Genomic DNA, 16,300 nt, shown 5'->3' with positions numbered 1-16,300 from the left:
AAGGCCGCAGAGAGGTCAAGGAGTAGGAGCACTGAATAGTGGCCATTAGCTTTTGGCGGTTAGAAGGTCATTGGAGAGTTTGAGTAGGGCAATTTCGGTGGAGTGTAGGGGACGGAAGCCGGACTGTAGGGGATCGAGGAGGTTGTTGTCGTTGAGGTGAGAGCTTAGGCGAGTGTAGACCAAGCGCTCGAGGAGTTTGGATGTGAATGGGAGCAGGGAGATGGGTCTGAGGTTGTTCGGGTCATTGGGGTCCAGGGAGGGCTTTTTAAGTATGGGGGTGATGTGTGCATGCTTCAGAGGGGAGGGGAATGTGCCGGAAGAGAGGGAGAGATTAAAGATGTGGGTGAGGGAGCGTAGGATGGGGGGGGAGGGTGGTCGTAGGAGTAAGCAGGCTATTTATCAAAGAAGAGACATGCAATGGGGGTTATTTACTAAAACTGGGGAGTGCAACATATGGTGCAACTCTGCATAGAAACCAATCAGCTTCCATGTTTTTTTACCAAAGCTTACCTGAACAAGCTGAAGTTAGAAGCTGATTGGCTAACATGCACAGCTGCACCAGATTCCGAGTGCACCAGATTTAGTAAATCTACCCAAGTTCTCTTCTACGATAAAATAAACCTACCTGCCTGCTTGCAGTCTTCTGTGGCATGTAAACATACATGCCTAACATGATCCCTGTGTGCCCGGATGACTGACTCCTGCACATGTGCAGGAGATACGTCTTACTCAATTTGATGTTTGTTTCTATGACTTTGTGTAACATAGTGGTAGCAGGCTCCAGACCTAAAGCACCCATCTGAATGGATCCAGAATCATTACTTATGATGCCGAGGTCTAGCAATGTCATTGCTTACACTTAGTGCTGATACCATATACACTGCTAAAAAAAATTAAAAGAACACATTTTAACCACTTGTGAATGTGGGGAAATCATAACACAGTAAAAAGCAGTTAAAAAAATGAGATGCTATTTAACCACAAATTTACTAACCGGAGACATAACCTGACCATGACATTTTTTGCGATACTGCGCTGCGTTACTTTAACTAACCATTGCACAGTCATGCAATGCTATACATAAATTAAATTTATATAATTTTTTGCCCACACATTTTTTTCAGTGGTATTTGATCACCTCTGTTTTTCATTTTGTGTGCTATAAACAAAAAAGGATTGACAATTAAAAAAAAACTCAATATTTTTTACTTTTGCTATAAAACATATCCAATAAAAAAATTTAAACAATCAAATTTCATCAAAAATGTAGGCCAAAATGTATTCTGCTACATGTCTTTACTGAAAAAAATCCCAATACATGTAAAATAATTGCTTTGTATGAAAGTGTCTACAAATGGAGGTATATATACATATATCATTTTTATTTGTATTTTTTTATACTAGTAATGGCAGCGATCAGCGACTTATAGCAGGACTGCGGGACTATGGCGGACATTCTGACACTGAGTGGGAACTGACTAACTGCCACTGACATCCCCAGTGATACTAATACAGTGATCAGTGTTAATAAAAAGCACTGACACTGTACTAATGACACTGGGCAGGAAGGGGTTAACATCTGGGCGATCAAAGGGTTAACTGTGTGCTGTGTGTGTTTTACAGTGTGCTGTGTGTGTATGTTTCACTTTGGAGACATACTGTTTTGTTTCTTTCTGCTATGCAGAGAGATACAAAATAGCATTTCCATGCTGACAGGAGAGGAACCTGTGTTGTTTACACACAGGTCCCTCCCCGGTCAGCTTTCCCCAACGGTCGCTGTGTGTCGGCAGGGGAACACTGGCCGGGATCCGGTGGCTGATATCCCTAGCCGCCAATGGTGGCACGGGTAGGGTGGTGCGCATGTGTGCACCCCCTGCCCAGAGATGCAAATCATGATGAAGGAATTGATACCATTGAATGGCCCCAATGCTCACCTGACCTAAATCTAATAGAACACCTCTGGGATATCATGTTTTCGTCCATCCGACGCCACCAGGTTGCACCTCAGACTGTCCAGGAGCTCAATGATGCCCTGGTCCAGATCTGGGAAGAACGTCTCACTAGGAGCATGCCACGATGTTGTCAGGCATGCATACAAGCACTTGGGGGCCATACATTCTATTGAGTACCATTTCGTATTGCTGCAATGAAATTTCAGCAAAATGGACTAGCCTGCTGCATCATTTTTTCAGTTTGATTTTTGGGGTGTATTTGAATGCAGTCCTCTGTAGGTTGGCCATTTTAATTTCCATCAAACAATGGGGCATCCTTATGTTCTTAACACATTACCAAGTCCATATCAGTATAGATTAGGGTTGCCACCTCAGCCTTTTAAAACCAAACACATATTATATACACAGGTTCTGTGGCTGATTAAGGTGGCAATTAAACTCATCTAGTACTTTATCTGCATTAAATTGGCCTCAGAACCTGTGTAATTAATATGTCTTCGGTTTTAAAGGGACAAGGTAGCAACCCTAGTATAGATATCCAGCATGATATTTTTCATTGAGATCTGATGTGTTTTCAAAGTGTTCCTTTAATGTTTTTGAGCAGTGTGCTTTATATTGAAATTAGCAAAAATGAACATATTTTGCTCTTTCCAAGCAGAGATGTTTATGATAAAGTAAACTAAATGCAAACAAATGTTTACGATGATTATATTGACGTGTTCCACCTGATCTGGCAGTATTAACCATGGAGAATGTTCTTTTTTGGAAGGATACTGTGTTGCAGTATAATAAAAAGATACTGCATCAAAATCCTCTTCTTTATTGCAGATTGAGTAACGTTACTGCATTTTCCTCATGGTTCCGCATAATAAAGCTGACTGTAATATGACCAGACAGGATGAAAACAGATCTGTAGAAACTTGCATGCACTTTATTAGGTGAAACAATACCCAGACGGTATACCTGCAGGTGTTATGCTTCAAGATTGTATTAAATATTGTGTACAGATAAAAATGTTTAACAGCTTTTGCCAGGTAATATATTTTATTAATATTACTGTATATTAAATCCAGAAAATAATTAGATTTTATGGGTAGAGTTATTATAATTATTATGTGTCAATCTGCCATCCTGTTTTTGTAAGAAAGACTAACCTTTTATTAAAGGACTAAAAGAGTTCTCCGATCAGATAAAGAAATAAACACATTGCATTTTGTGTGTTCTTAGTTTGTATGCAATGGGGGAGATTTACTAAAATTGGTGCACTCAGAATCCGGTGCAACTGTGCATGGTAGCCAGACAGCTTTTAACTTCAGCTTGTTCAGTTAAGCTTTGGCAAATAGCCTCCATTCACATCAAGTCCGACTTTGAAATTGTGCAACTTACAGTGCACAGCTGCACCAGATTTTGCACTCCCCAGTTTTAGTAAATGACCCCCTCTGTATCATTTCTTCATTGGTGAATGTCCCAAGTTTCTTCATGGCAGATTAGGGAACAATTCCCTATAAAGGTTCCAGCACTGAATCAAAATGCACCATGGCTAAGGGCTACTATGTATTCAGGACAAGACGTTGTATAAGACAGGATTCACTACCCCCTATAGGATGGAATCGTGATTTTATCAGATTTTGACAGCACAGTTATAAGATCCAGCTATGTGGCACCAGAGATAACTTCCAGCTGACATTCTAGACTTCAGAAAAGAAACAGCCATTGAATGAACAGATTTCTTCATTCTTGTCTCTGCGTCTGATATTTGGCAAAACAGCAATATTAACCAATTGTCTTCAGTGCTCCATAATCATGGAAACTTCTGCGCTCATTAAATCTGAAACAATTCACTCTAGATTGCTTTGGTATACGTACATTAAAGTATGACTCACATTTCTCAAGAAAAATGCATTTTCCCTAGATGATCTATGCACATAGAAAGGATTGTAGCAAATATTTTTAAAATCACATTCATTCATTATCTTTTCCATTTGTTTCACCATGTCCTTTCTTAATTTTAACTCTCAATGGAAAAGACAATTGTAAATGTATTCACCTGAGCAGATCACACTGAAATTATGAGAAGCTGCAGCATTTGCATCCCTTTAGTTGTGAATAAAACCTAAGTCTTTTTAAGCTGTGAGCTTGTATAGGAGTAGTCTCTACAGCAAGCACTTTCCAAGCTGTCAGCAAGCTTCAAGCATATTTGTTCAAACCCTTAACCCATGAACTACCACCGATGTATGTCACACATTAGCAGAAGGGGATTTTAATGCATGTAAAGCTGACAAACTGACTGCTGGCTTTCAGATGGAATGGATCCAATGGCTGAACTGCCATCCTTTCACTTCCATGGACCCAGGGGCGAACTGACAACTCATGGGGCCCCCGGGCAATAGGGGATCATGGGGCCCCTGTGTCCTTGCCCAGACTCAAAAAAGCCTATGAAAAAGGTACCAGGGGAATCTCCTGGGGCCCCCTACTGACCTCGGGCCCTCGGGCGGTGCCCGAGTTTCCAAATGGTCAGTCCGCCCCTGCATGGACCCCCTCTGAATTGGCATCCCTCGGGAACCGGTTCTGGGTCACCTGATCGCTGTGATAGCCTCTGATTTGCTATCACAATGATCAGTCACTGTAAAGTCTGTCCCTGTGTTTTCTCTCTCTAAATGGAGGAGATAGAGAGATTGTATCACTCATAGTTACATAGTTAAGCTAGCCATACACGCTTAGATTTTTGGACAAGAACATTCATACGAAAAGTTGTACGAAAATTCTTTGAACATTCAGTGAATGAACGAATGTCGTTTGAGAGTTGGCTTTTGCTTTTAACATCTGAGTTCAAAATGAATGTAATAACCGCATATACTGGCTGAAAATTGATCGAGAAAAGTTTTCTTTCCTGCCCTTTCGAATTTTCCCGTCACTGTGGTCAAAAACAAACATCTCTTTGACCCCACTAACGATTAGAAAATCATATGAATATTCTTGAAATGTAAATTCTTGAATGAAAATCTGTACGTGTATGGCCAGCTTTAGACTGGCTGAAAAAAAGACAAAAGTCCATCTAGTTCAACAATAAAAAAAAAAAAAAAGTTATAATCCTATACCCACAGTTGATGATTGCAGAGAGAAAAATATGTATGTGTAGAAAAAAAAAATAAAGTAAAAAAAAAACCCAGAAAAAAATACCTAGATCAAGGTTTGATCTAGGTCAGTACCAGGGTTAGTGATTAGGTCAAGTAAGGGTCAAAGGTCAGAGTCAAAGTCAAAGGTCAGGATCAGTATATTTTGGGCAGGATTTTTTTAAAGCATTTTTTAAATTAGTATCAGTGTCAGTGTGTTTTAGGCAGTTTAAAAAAAGCAAAATGCACACTATTGTTTCTGGGCTGTACTACATACAGCAACTAATATACACGTATGTGGTATCTCTGTGAGCATTGGGAGCAGGAGAATTTATTCTGGACTGTTCTTTGGTGGTAGGTTATAGTAGTAGCAAGAAATATACAGCTAAATTTAAAAACATATTTTTTTTTACTATCTTGAACCAGATTTGTTTGATAATAGAAAAAAATAATCAGGAGATATCCATTACCATTTACCAATAAATGAAAGCCAATTTGTCCTGAAAAAGCCCAATTTGTCCTGAAAAATACAAGGTATAATCCACCTGGATACACAAAGTAGTTGTGATGATATGTACGGTTTTACTAACACATATCAAAGTTGCAAAATTGTGTTCAGGCATTAACCTTTGTTTTACCCTTAGGCAGGATGGGAAAATGAGCTTTTAGAAAGGATATCATCCATGTAAGTAATGCATTATTGCAATTACTTTGCCCATACAGAGCTTCCATCTGTATTGAACAAATAATGCTGCCATAGCATACATAGTGTATATTGTTAAAATTTTTGCATAGAAACACAGTCTTACAAATATTAACATGCAATAATCAGATATTTACATGAAGTTGATATTTAGCATATATATATAAAAATACATACCGCTGATTGTCAAGATCATGCAGGCTCCACCTCCGCAACATCTCCAAGATACTTACATTCCTCACCCCAGACACTACTAAACAACTCGTACACTCCCTCATCATCTCACGCCTGGACTACTGCAACTCCCTCCTCACTGGCCTACCCAAACGAACACTGTCCCCACTCCAGTCAATCCTGAACTCAGCGGCTAGACTCATCCACCTCACCAACCGCTCCACATCCGCCACCACCCTCTGCCAATCCCTTCACTGGCTCCCGATTACCCAACGCTTTAAATTCAAATGACTAACTCTGACCTACAAAGCCATTCACAACTCCGCCCCAAACTACCTCACCGACCTGATACCCAAATACCACCCTACCCGTGCCCTTCGCTCTTCACAGGACCTCCTACTCTCTAGCTCCCTGGTCTCCTCCTCCCACGCCCGATTGCAGGATTCTCCAGGACTTCCCCCATCCTCTGGAACTCCCTACCCCAATCCATTCGACTGTCACCTACCCTCCTCACCTTCAGGCGCACCCTGAAAACCCACCTCTTCAGGGAAGCCTACCCCACCCTCACCTAACAACTGACCTCCTCCACTCCTCCCACCACTCCATCCCCCACAGCCATTTCCTCCTGTACCACTATCCCCTCCCTCCTAGATTGTAAGCCCTCGAACCCCTCGTGTATTGTATTGTTTCTTTCTTGTCTCATGTTCTGTTCCCCTTGCTATTGTACAGCTCTGAGCAAACCCTTTGGCGCTATATAAATACTGTATAATAATATAATAATACTCCCAGCCTGTGCAAAGTTTTTATAGCTTGCAGGAATACAGTCTAAGCAATAGTAGAATAAGAGTGATCATCACGGAGTTCAGTTACCTCCACAGTTATTTCTTTACACACCAAAAAGTAGCTGCCATCATCTGTTTTAATGGAAACACCCACCGCTGCCCATATCTGTTATAGCAATTCTGACCTTTAGGAAATGTCTGTGACACTCAGGGGTTGATTTACTAAAGGTAAATAGGCTGTGCACTGCAAGTACAGTTCCTTTAGATCCGAGGGGAAGCTCTGAAATGAGGCAAAGCTCTGCTGATTTCTTTCATTCAATCATGTTCAAACAAAAATGCTGTTTTTTTTATTTTCCTTGCATGTTCCCCTCAGATCTAGAGCAACTGAACTTTCAGTGTACAGCCTATTTGCCTGCACCCACGACCAGTAGATCCCAGGTGCAATTTTAAGCTCATGTCTTCCTCCAGTTTTGTGCGGACTGTCTGGTACAAAACTGAAAGAAGTATGAATGAATTATGAGCATGCTGATCAGCACAATTGCAGTTTATTGAAATTACAAGTCTGTCTGCCGTGGTGGAAGATAAGACTTGTAGTATTTTTATTCACAGATGAATGAATAATGCAGCTGTGTGGACAAAGCCCTGCACAACCATGCCATTTTTAAAATGTGACAGCGGTAGTAGGTGGAGGATCCCCCACCCGCTGTCATTGGATGAGTGGTGAGGTGGGCAAAGGGGTGCTTTATAGTAACATGTTATGTGTTACACCCTAAATACTGGTGTAACATGTTATAAAAGATGAACTTAGCCTTTAACAGTAAATATTGTGTATGAAAGAAAAGAAAACAAGTGCAAAAAAATATGAACAGAAAAAGGTTTTATTTCAAAATAGATAATAACCAAAAGCAATCTAAATAGGATTAAAATGGGAACGCATGAGCGGCCAGCTCTGGGGATGGATGCTCACTGATTAGAGCTCCGCCCACGCACCAGCAAAACTCCGGCACAAGCCAATCCCAGAAGCCACCAGGCACACAAAATGAATAATAAGGGTCACAGCACCCTCCGAGGATCATGACTTGCCGTCGCAAAGCTCCGGGGCACCCAGGGAAGCTGAAAAAATGTCTTCCCTGCTCTCAGCCCCTGCAGCCAAGATGGCGCCGGCTGCATGACAAGCAGCCTCCTCATTCAAGCAGGGGAAGACACATCACAGATCCAGGATCCCAGGCTCAAGGCACCACTGTACCCAGGAGACCCGGGTGAGTCTTCTCCTCCCCTGTCTCCTACTACTAGCAGTCCTGCTAAATCTATACCTAGACTGGACACAGACATTACTTCTGACAGACAGGCTTCCTTCTCAAATACAACTCCTGAAAACAACTCTCTATCTTTAATTGAAACCTATCCTGCCTCTGACCAACCTATCACAGAAATTTCCATGAAAAATATGCTTCTTTCTCTGCGACAAACATTGCACAACGATCTGACGGTGACATTATCCCAAATCTCAAGTACGGTACAAAAACAAGAACACTGTATTCGCCATATTGAGAACAAAATGGGAGAAATATGTACAGCGCACAATAATCTCATAGATGCACACGCAGACCATGAAGCTGATATTGAGCAAATCAATCTCAAACTGGCAGACCTAGAAGACCGCTCTAGGTGAAATAACATCTAATTCTGCAGTATCCCCGAATCCATTACTATGGACGCCATAGTACCATATATTCAAAAGTTCATGAAGCACCTTATTCCTACACTCACAGATGTAGAGCTCACCATAGACTGCGCACACAGAATACTCGAACCGTCATTCCTACCCGCCGCAGTACCCATAGATACATTGGCACGCATACATTTCTATCATGTGAAAGAGAAAATAATGATAGCTGCTAGAAATCCTACTTCAATTCCAGCAGTCCAAGCAAATATCAAATTATTTGCTGATCTATCCAAAGCTACACTCCTCAACACCCAACAAACTGGGCATCGCTTCACAAACAGCTAAGGCTGGCAGACGGCCCCTATCTGAACATTTTCAGATTCCAAGTTTTCTTCCAGCATGATCTCTCCAATGAGTCATGCTTGCTCAAGCCTCCACGTTATGCAGTAGCATAAGATGCTACACATGTTACTTGTATTTTTTATAAGTCTTTTTTATCCCTCTCCCCTCCTTCCCCCCCCCTGCACTGCCAGTCAACCAATTCAAAATTGCCCTGCTCAAAGATCTCCACTACAAGATGGAAAACCTTACTCACAAATCAAGCCCACAACACCACATCTTTGGAAGAGCACCACCTACATCATGAAGAAACTCACCCTCCTCCACAATCTATGAAACAACATCACTACTTCATACAATTCGCCAAAAAACCAACAAAATGATTAACATATCATCGTTAAATGTCCGAGGCCTCAACTCTCCCTATAAGAGATCCTTACTCTTGAAAGAAGCTCGCTCCCTACAAGCTGACGTCCTATTCCTACAGGAAACCCACTTCGCCTCCACCAAAATTCCCAAATTCAATATCCATCACTTTTCTTCAATATATATGGCAACAAACTCCAAGAAAAAAAATGGTGTCATTACAGCCATAAGACAAACAAGAGATCCCTTTGCTCAAATCCATACAGCTAGTGCATGCATTTATCGCTCTCCCCATTGTGTCTTTTCCCCTATGCTAGCATTGTGTCCACAGTAGCACTTGCGTAGGCAGGGCAGAGTAGGACTGGCCATAGAGGGATTACTTTGACGCAGTTGGCCAGCTTAAGCATGTATTGCAATATGTGTGAACCAAATATCTATTTATTGCATAGTTTGCTTGAAAGGGTATATACCAGTGTGCAGAGGGTCCTTCAGAATTACAGCCATAAGAGACTCCCTCCAATTTCAATACATCTCAGGAACAGCAGACCCACAAGGCCGCTACCATATCCTGATATGCAAAATCAACGAAATCCTGTACACCCTTGTCAACGTCTACGGTCCAAATACCAACCAACTTCAATTTTACAACAAACTCAATTCAACTATCTCCCATCACAGAAAAGGCAGACTGCTCATTGGCGGAGACTTCAATATCCTCTGCAATCCACTTCTGGACTCTTCCTCCAACAAACACTCCTCCAAACAGACCCTCCACCACTTTCTATACACCAACGATCTCGCAATGCCAGCACAGCACATAAAAAGATTACACCTATTACTCCCCATCCCACATATCCTATTCCAGAATTGACTTCTTCATTACAGACAAATGGACTTTACAACATGTCACTTCCTCAAAGATCGGCACCATAACATGGTCAGACCATGCTCCAATCACCATCACTCTCAACCACAATCAACACTCTTCGATCCCTCGAATATGGCGACTAAATCCAACCTTACTGAAGAATCCAGACCACAAGAAACATATTGGATGCACACAACACATTTTTTTTAACTCAATGATACACCTGATATATCTATACCCATACTATGGTCTACTTATAAGGCATACATGAGAGGTATTCTTATACAACTAAATTCCCACATTACCAAACAAAGAAACCAACAAATCAACAAACTCCTCACCTTAATCAAATCAAAAGAAGAAATGGACAAAAAATCCCCAGACTCCTTAATCTTTTCCTCTCTCACTACAGACAGAAACAAACTTAGATCCCTCCTATTATATAAGTATGACCTTAATCTCAAAAAAATGAAAGTACAATTTTACTCATTAGGAAAAAAAGCTGATTTATTACTATCCAAAATGATCAAACAAAAATGCCTAAAATACAAAATACCCTCAGTCCAACACCCAACCACTCATACCCTAACTACAAATCCACAGGTTATAGCCAACGCTTTTGCAAAATATTACCGAAACGTATACAGTCTCAAAAGCAATTTCTGCATCCCAACTCACCACTATCTCTGTCCCAATCTCTCCCAAAGAAATAGAAACAACCATCAAAACACTCCCGCTCAATAAATCCTCAGGAAGTGACGGATACACAAACAAATTTTACAAACAACTCTGGGGGACTTATCACCCTACCTGACCAAACTTTTTAACCATGCCATCACCACAGGTACATTCCCTAAAGACATGCTACAATCTATTATAACAACTATTCCAAAACCTGGCAAAGACCCACAACTTGTCCAAAACTATAGACCAATCTCCTTACTCAATTCAGATATAAAACGCTATGCATAAATCATATCCCATGGAATCCTCCCCTAACTCTCTACCTTAATACACCCAGACCAAGTAGGATTCATTCCAGGCCGCCAAGCACCTGACGCCACCAGAAGACTTCTATCCCTCTTTCATAACCTAGAACTTACCAAGTGCCCTTCCCTACTCTTATCTCTAGACGCAGAAAAAACATTTGACCGGATACACTGGCAATTTATGCAACTCACCCTACAAAAATTTGGCATCACAGGATGGTTGTTAACTGCCATCTTATCATTATACTCACACCCCTCTGCTAGAGTACTAACAGATAAAACACTATCTGTCCCTTTCAACATCACATTGCTCATTGAACCCTTAGCTTCTAAACTTAGAGATGACTGTACATTTACTGACATCAAACACCTTAACATGGAACATAAAATCAGTCTATTTGCAGACAACATCATACTGATGGTGACCCACCCAAACAAATCCCTTAAAACGATTCTCACCCACCTCCACACTTACCGTACTCGACAGTCTCCTATTACAAACTTAACGAACCCAAATCCTCGATACTAAATCTCCTTACACTACCCCAAGACCAAATATTACTAACTAAATAATTCACATTCTCTTGGGAAAAAAACAGTATTCCCTATCTAGGAATCAGACTCATCGCAACAACAGATCAACACCTCAAACTACAAGATACTGCTGAAAACTATCCCCCAAGAAATTGCCACTCTTCGCACCTCAGAACTCTCTAAGCTGGGATGAGTAGCGACCCTGAAAATGTATATCCTACCCAAAATCTTTTATATCTTTTGCACACTTCCTATACCAATCCCCAACTCCTTCTTCTCCAAACTGCAAACAAGTCCTGCAAATTTCTTATGGAATTCCAAAAACCTAAGTGCACCACCAATCTTCTAATACGCCCCACATCCAGAGGAGGAGCAGGCCTCCCCCACCTGAAATCTTACTACAATGCTACTCTTCTTGACCAAATATTCTTTTGGTTGAATCCATCAAGAGAAAAAGTCTGGTCCACAATGGAAACCCTTCCATTTCACCTGCTTAAACCCCAAAATGTAATCCTAATACCATTAACACCCCGAATCGAATATCAGCTGAAACACCCATGTATCCAAGCCACTCTACAAGCGTGGTACAATCTCCTAACCACCAAATTTACTGACACTAAACACATCCTTACCCCAATTGACATATTACACCTCATTACACCCTCTCTAGAATTATCCCAATGGCTAAAAGGAGGTATAAATAATATAGCTGATTTCTATACAAACCAAACTCTATATTCTTTTCAAAATCTCCAAACCAAATATAATCTCCCTACTACTGAGTAGTTTACCTATCTACGAATCGTCCACTGCCTACAAACAACAATTATACCTCACTCCACAAAGATCCCAATTACTGCCTATCACTTCTTTACCAAACCACAATACCCAGGTAAGGGTATCTCCACTTTCTACACGTACCTCAAAAACTTACAATTCACTCTACAATCAACCTCCCTAACTAATTGAGAAAAAATCTTCTGGGAACAAATAAAAACACAATCATGGGAAAAAGCATTTAGTATCACCCATAAATCCACTCAATGCAGCTTGCATTGGGAGTCGTACTTAAAAATCTTTCACCAATGGTATCTAACCCCTTTCAAACTTTCTATTTACTACCCAAAACACTCCTCTTCCTGCTGGCGACAATGCGGTGAAATAGACTCAACACTACACATCCTTTGGTCCTGCAACTCAATTAGATCCTTTTGGAATAGTGTCTTCCAGTTAATCTCTGAACTATCCGGAATCCTGACAACCCCAAATCCCTCACTGGCACTTCTACACGTTGGAATTGAAAAATTTCCTCATAATTCTCGTACTATTATTACCCATACACTCTTCGCAGCCAAAATAAACATCACCAAATTATGGAACACTACCAATGCTCCCTCCCTCACATCACTGGTGATGGATCCTAATTTCCAATGTGAATCGGAAAAGAGATCCACATACAACAATTCTTCTCAACACAAATTCAAACCCCAATGGGCTCGCTGGCTACAAAATTCAAATTGATCCGCACAATCCTGATAACCTAACCACAAATTAAATTATCCACCAAACCTAGACTGATATTTCCTCTTGCACCCAGTTATACCTGCCCCTCTCCCTTTGCTTTCCCCTTCCCCTCCCCCCCCCTGTTTAATACCACCTCAACATCCCATGCACCTCACCAAAGTTCAACACACTCTCAAGAATACCTCTGATGATATCGTTTTACAGACCATTACCACCCCCAGCCAACCGGTGGGGTACATACTCAATGTTACGCTGTATTACAATGCTTTATTGATGAACCGTATATCCTTACCCTGTTGTGTTTCTAAAAACCTCAATAAAAATATTGAAACATAAATAGGATTAAAATGGAAAAAGTACTCATAAAAGTTTGCCTATTTTTTGGTTCCTTTGCAGAGCCTAATTCACTTAAGGGTGAATCTGATCCTGACAGAGTCAATGGCTCTCAGTATTGACCTTTAGAATTCTGGTGTAAGATGGGAGCTGCTAGCTGGCCATTACAGCAGTTATTTCTACTCTCAAGGATGTTAGGATTTGATAAAGACCACAACATGATATTAATCAGATGTGCATATCACCTGAAGCAGGCATGTCCAAAGTCCGGCCCGCGGGCCATTTACGGCCTGGTGGTCGGTTTAATACGGCCCTCCAACAGCCCTCCCTGCTCTGTGTAATGTGGCCCTCCCACGGCCCTCCCTTCTATGGCAGACAGTCTTCTGCTTGAGAGCAGAGGGCAGTGCGCATGCCTGACTGCGGCGCGTTCTCCCTGGTCTGTGTAAATGCGGCTGTCGCACGGCCCTCCCTTCTGTGGCAGACAGTCTTCTGCTTGAGAGCAGTGCTCATGCGTGACTGCACCGCGCTGGGAGCGACAGAGGGCGGTGACGTCAGGGCCGGGCTTCCAGCGTGAAGTGTGTTTCTCTTCCCCTCTTGGCTGCCGAGCAGAGACTTCAGCTCCAGCTACCTTTTTCACCCTTCACATTAGTGCAGGTAAGTTTTTTTTTTATTTATTTTCAATACATTGTGAAAACTCAGCTGTCAGTTGATCTTAATGTTATGAAATGAAAAGTATGTCGTTTGCAATTAACTTGGCATAAAATAATTTATTTGCATTTAATTTTAATGGTTCAAAGAATGTTCGGAAAAATGTTCGGCCCTCCACCATGTTCACTTCATCCAATCTGGCCCTCTTTGAAAAAGTTTGGACACCCCTGACCTAAAGTATTGCTGCACATAAATAACCTATGTGTGTTTAGTATCAAACTGATTGTTATTTTCTTATATATTTTGTGTTTCTCTTATAAATATGTTATGAATGTTATTCTCATATGTTAGAATGTTATTCTCTTATAAATATGTGTGTTTAGTATCAAATTGTTATTCTCTTATATATCTGTGAAAACAATTGTTATTAAGTCAATCTGAGATTATGGAAATTGCATGAAGTTTACAGAGGTTCTAAAGGCAGAAAGTGTTTTTGCATGTTTTTTTTTGGCATGGCATGGAGACCTCCCAAAATACACACCTGGCAGGTCTGGTATGCATTTTGGGGCACCTTTGAGGAGTTCCCATGCTGATTTTATTTTAAAAAATGCTGGGGAAATGCAATTTAATGGCAAAGGGTTTTTCTTAAAATGTTACAAAAGTGCATGGAGTGCCCCCTAAAATCCATATTAGACAGGAAATAATGGTGGGGGTCCTTCCAAAATCCATACTAGACCTGTTTCTGAGCATGAAGCTTAGTTGCTGGCCAGGAAAGTGGATGGCAGCAAACATGCATCCCCTTTCCTGAAATATACAAGGGTGCATGCCCTCAACATGGGGAGGATACCTTGCTGGGGAGGGATTCCGCTGACAAAGCACATTATCCTCATATTGATGAGGACAAGACCCTCTCCCTCACATGGCTTTCTTGGAGAATGTGGGGGTCTGTGTGAAGGAGCTTATCAGAATCTGGAAGCCCCTTTAAAGTAGGGAGGCCCTTAGATACCTACCACCCCATGTGGTTGAGTACAAAGTACATAGTACCCCATACTCTTTCATAAAAAAATAGTAAAAGTAAACACACCACATATTTCAAAAAGTCCTTTTTAAAAAAAAGTGTCCCACAATGTAAATCCATTTTCAATCATATTTTCCAGTGATGTACAGCAGATGCTCCTCAATCACAAAGAACAGTGCCCACAGACCAACCAAGACAAAAAATCTGAGCTGATGCTCTACTGCTACACTCCTAAATGTGAATGACAGATCTCCAAACAATGAGGTGGGGATGGTGTTTGATATCAGTGACAATTTCATTGACCAAATATGGGCATGAGCATAACCAAATATGTCAGTCACCTTCCCAGCTCTTCGTTTACATTCAGCTGCCAGCCAGGAATCCTCAGACCACAGCTGAATGAGCAGGGTGAGGATACATCACTGGTTGTTAGGATGTCAGCCCGGAGTGGGAAGCTGCCCCATTTAGGAGTGGTAGTAATACTGCTTCTAAATGTATGACTTCCAGCTGCAGTGGGTGGAGGGGTGAACCCCCATTTTGTTCACCCATTTGCCAAACTGCAAACAGGCTAGGTTTTGAATGAATCCTACTTTTGTCCAAACCTGAACCTAATCCCTAGCATAAGGGGATCCCATCTTTTCTGTGGCTTTTAATAGTTGTTTTCCCTTTCTGGAGCACATAAGTTAGATTTAAAGTGCAACTAAAGTTCTGCTGTTGTACATTGGGAGAAGGCAGGTTTTTTCATTGCAGAAGAGACATATAGGAAGGATTTCCTAAAACTGGTGCACACAGATTCTGGTGCAGCTGTGCATGGTAGCCAATCAGCTTCTAACCTCAGTTTGTTCAATTAAGCTTTGACAATAAAACCTGGAAGCTGATTGGTTTCTGGGCGCAGCTGCACCAGATTTTGCACTCTCCAGTTTTAGTAGATAACCCATATAATGTCTCTTCTGCAATAAAATACATTTACCTGTCTTTTTACAGCGTCCCATAGCACATAAACTGAGCTGGCATGTGCATCTCAGCTTACAGCGTCCAGCCAGATCACCAGTGTAACAGAATAACGGCCACCTGCGCATGCAGAGTGACTTCATCCCATGCTGGCCAATAAAAATGGATAAAAAACATCACACAGAAGAAGATTATGGCGCTGGAGAGGGACAGAACCATTGAAAGAAAGGTGAGTGTAAAATCTGCCTTTAGTTCTGCTTTAAGTTACAGTCTTGTGAATTTTGGAGAAATAAGGATGGTACTGTGTGCAATATGACTTCTCATTTCTCTTCACACA

The sequence above is a fragment of the Staurois parvus genome, unplaced genomic scaffold, assembly GCF_062004578.1.
Source record: "Staurois parvus isolate SC_StPar_1 unplaced genomic scaffold, SC_StPar_1.0 ptg000019l, whole genome shotgun sequence".
NCBI classification, from domain to species: Eukaryota; Metazoa; Chordata; class Amphibia; order Anura; family Ranidae; genus Staurois; species Staurois parvus.
The sequence above is the reverse complement of the archived record's forward strand: the minus strand, read 5'-3'. Positions refer to the sequence as shown.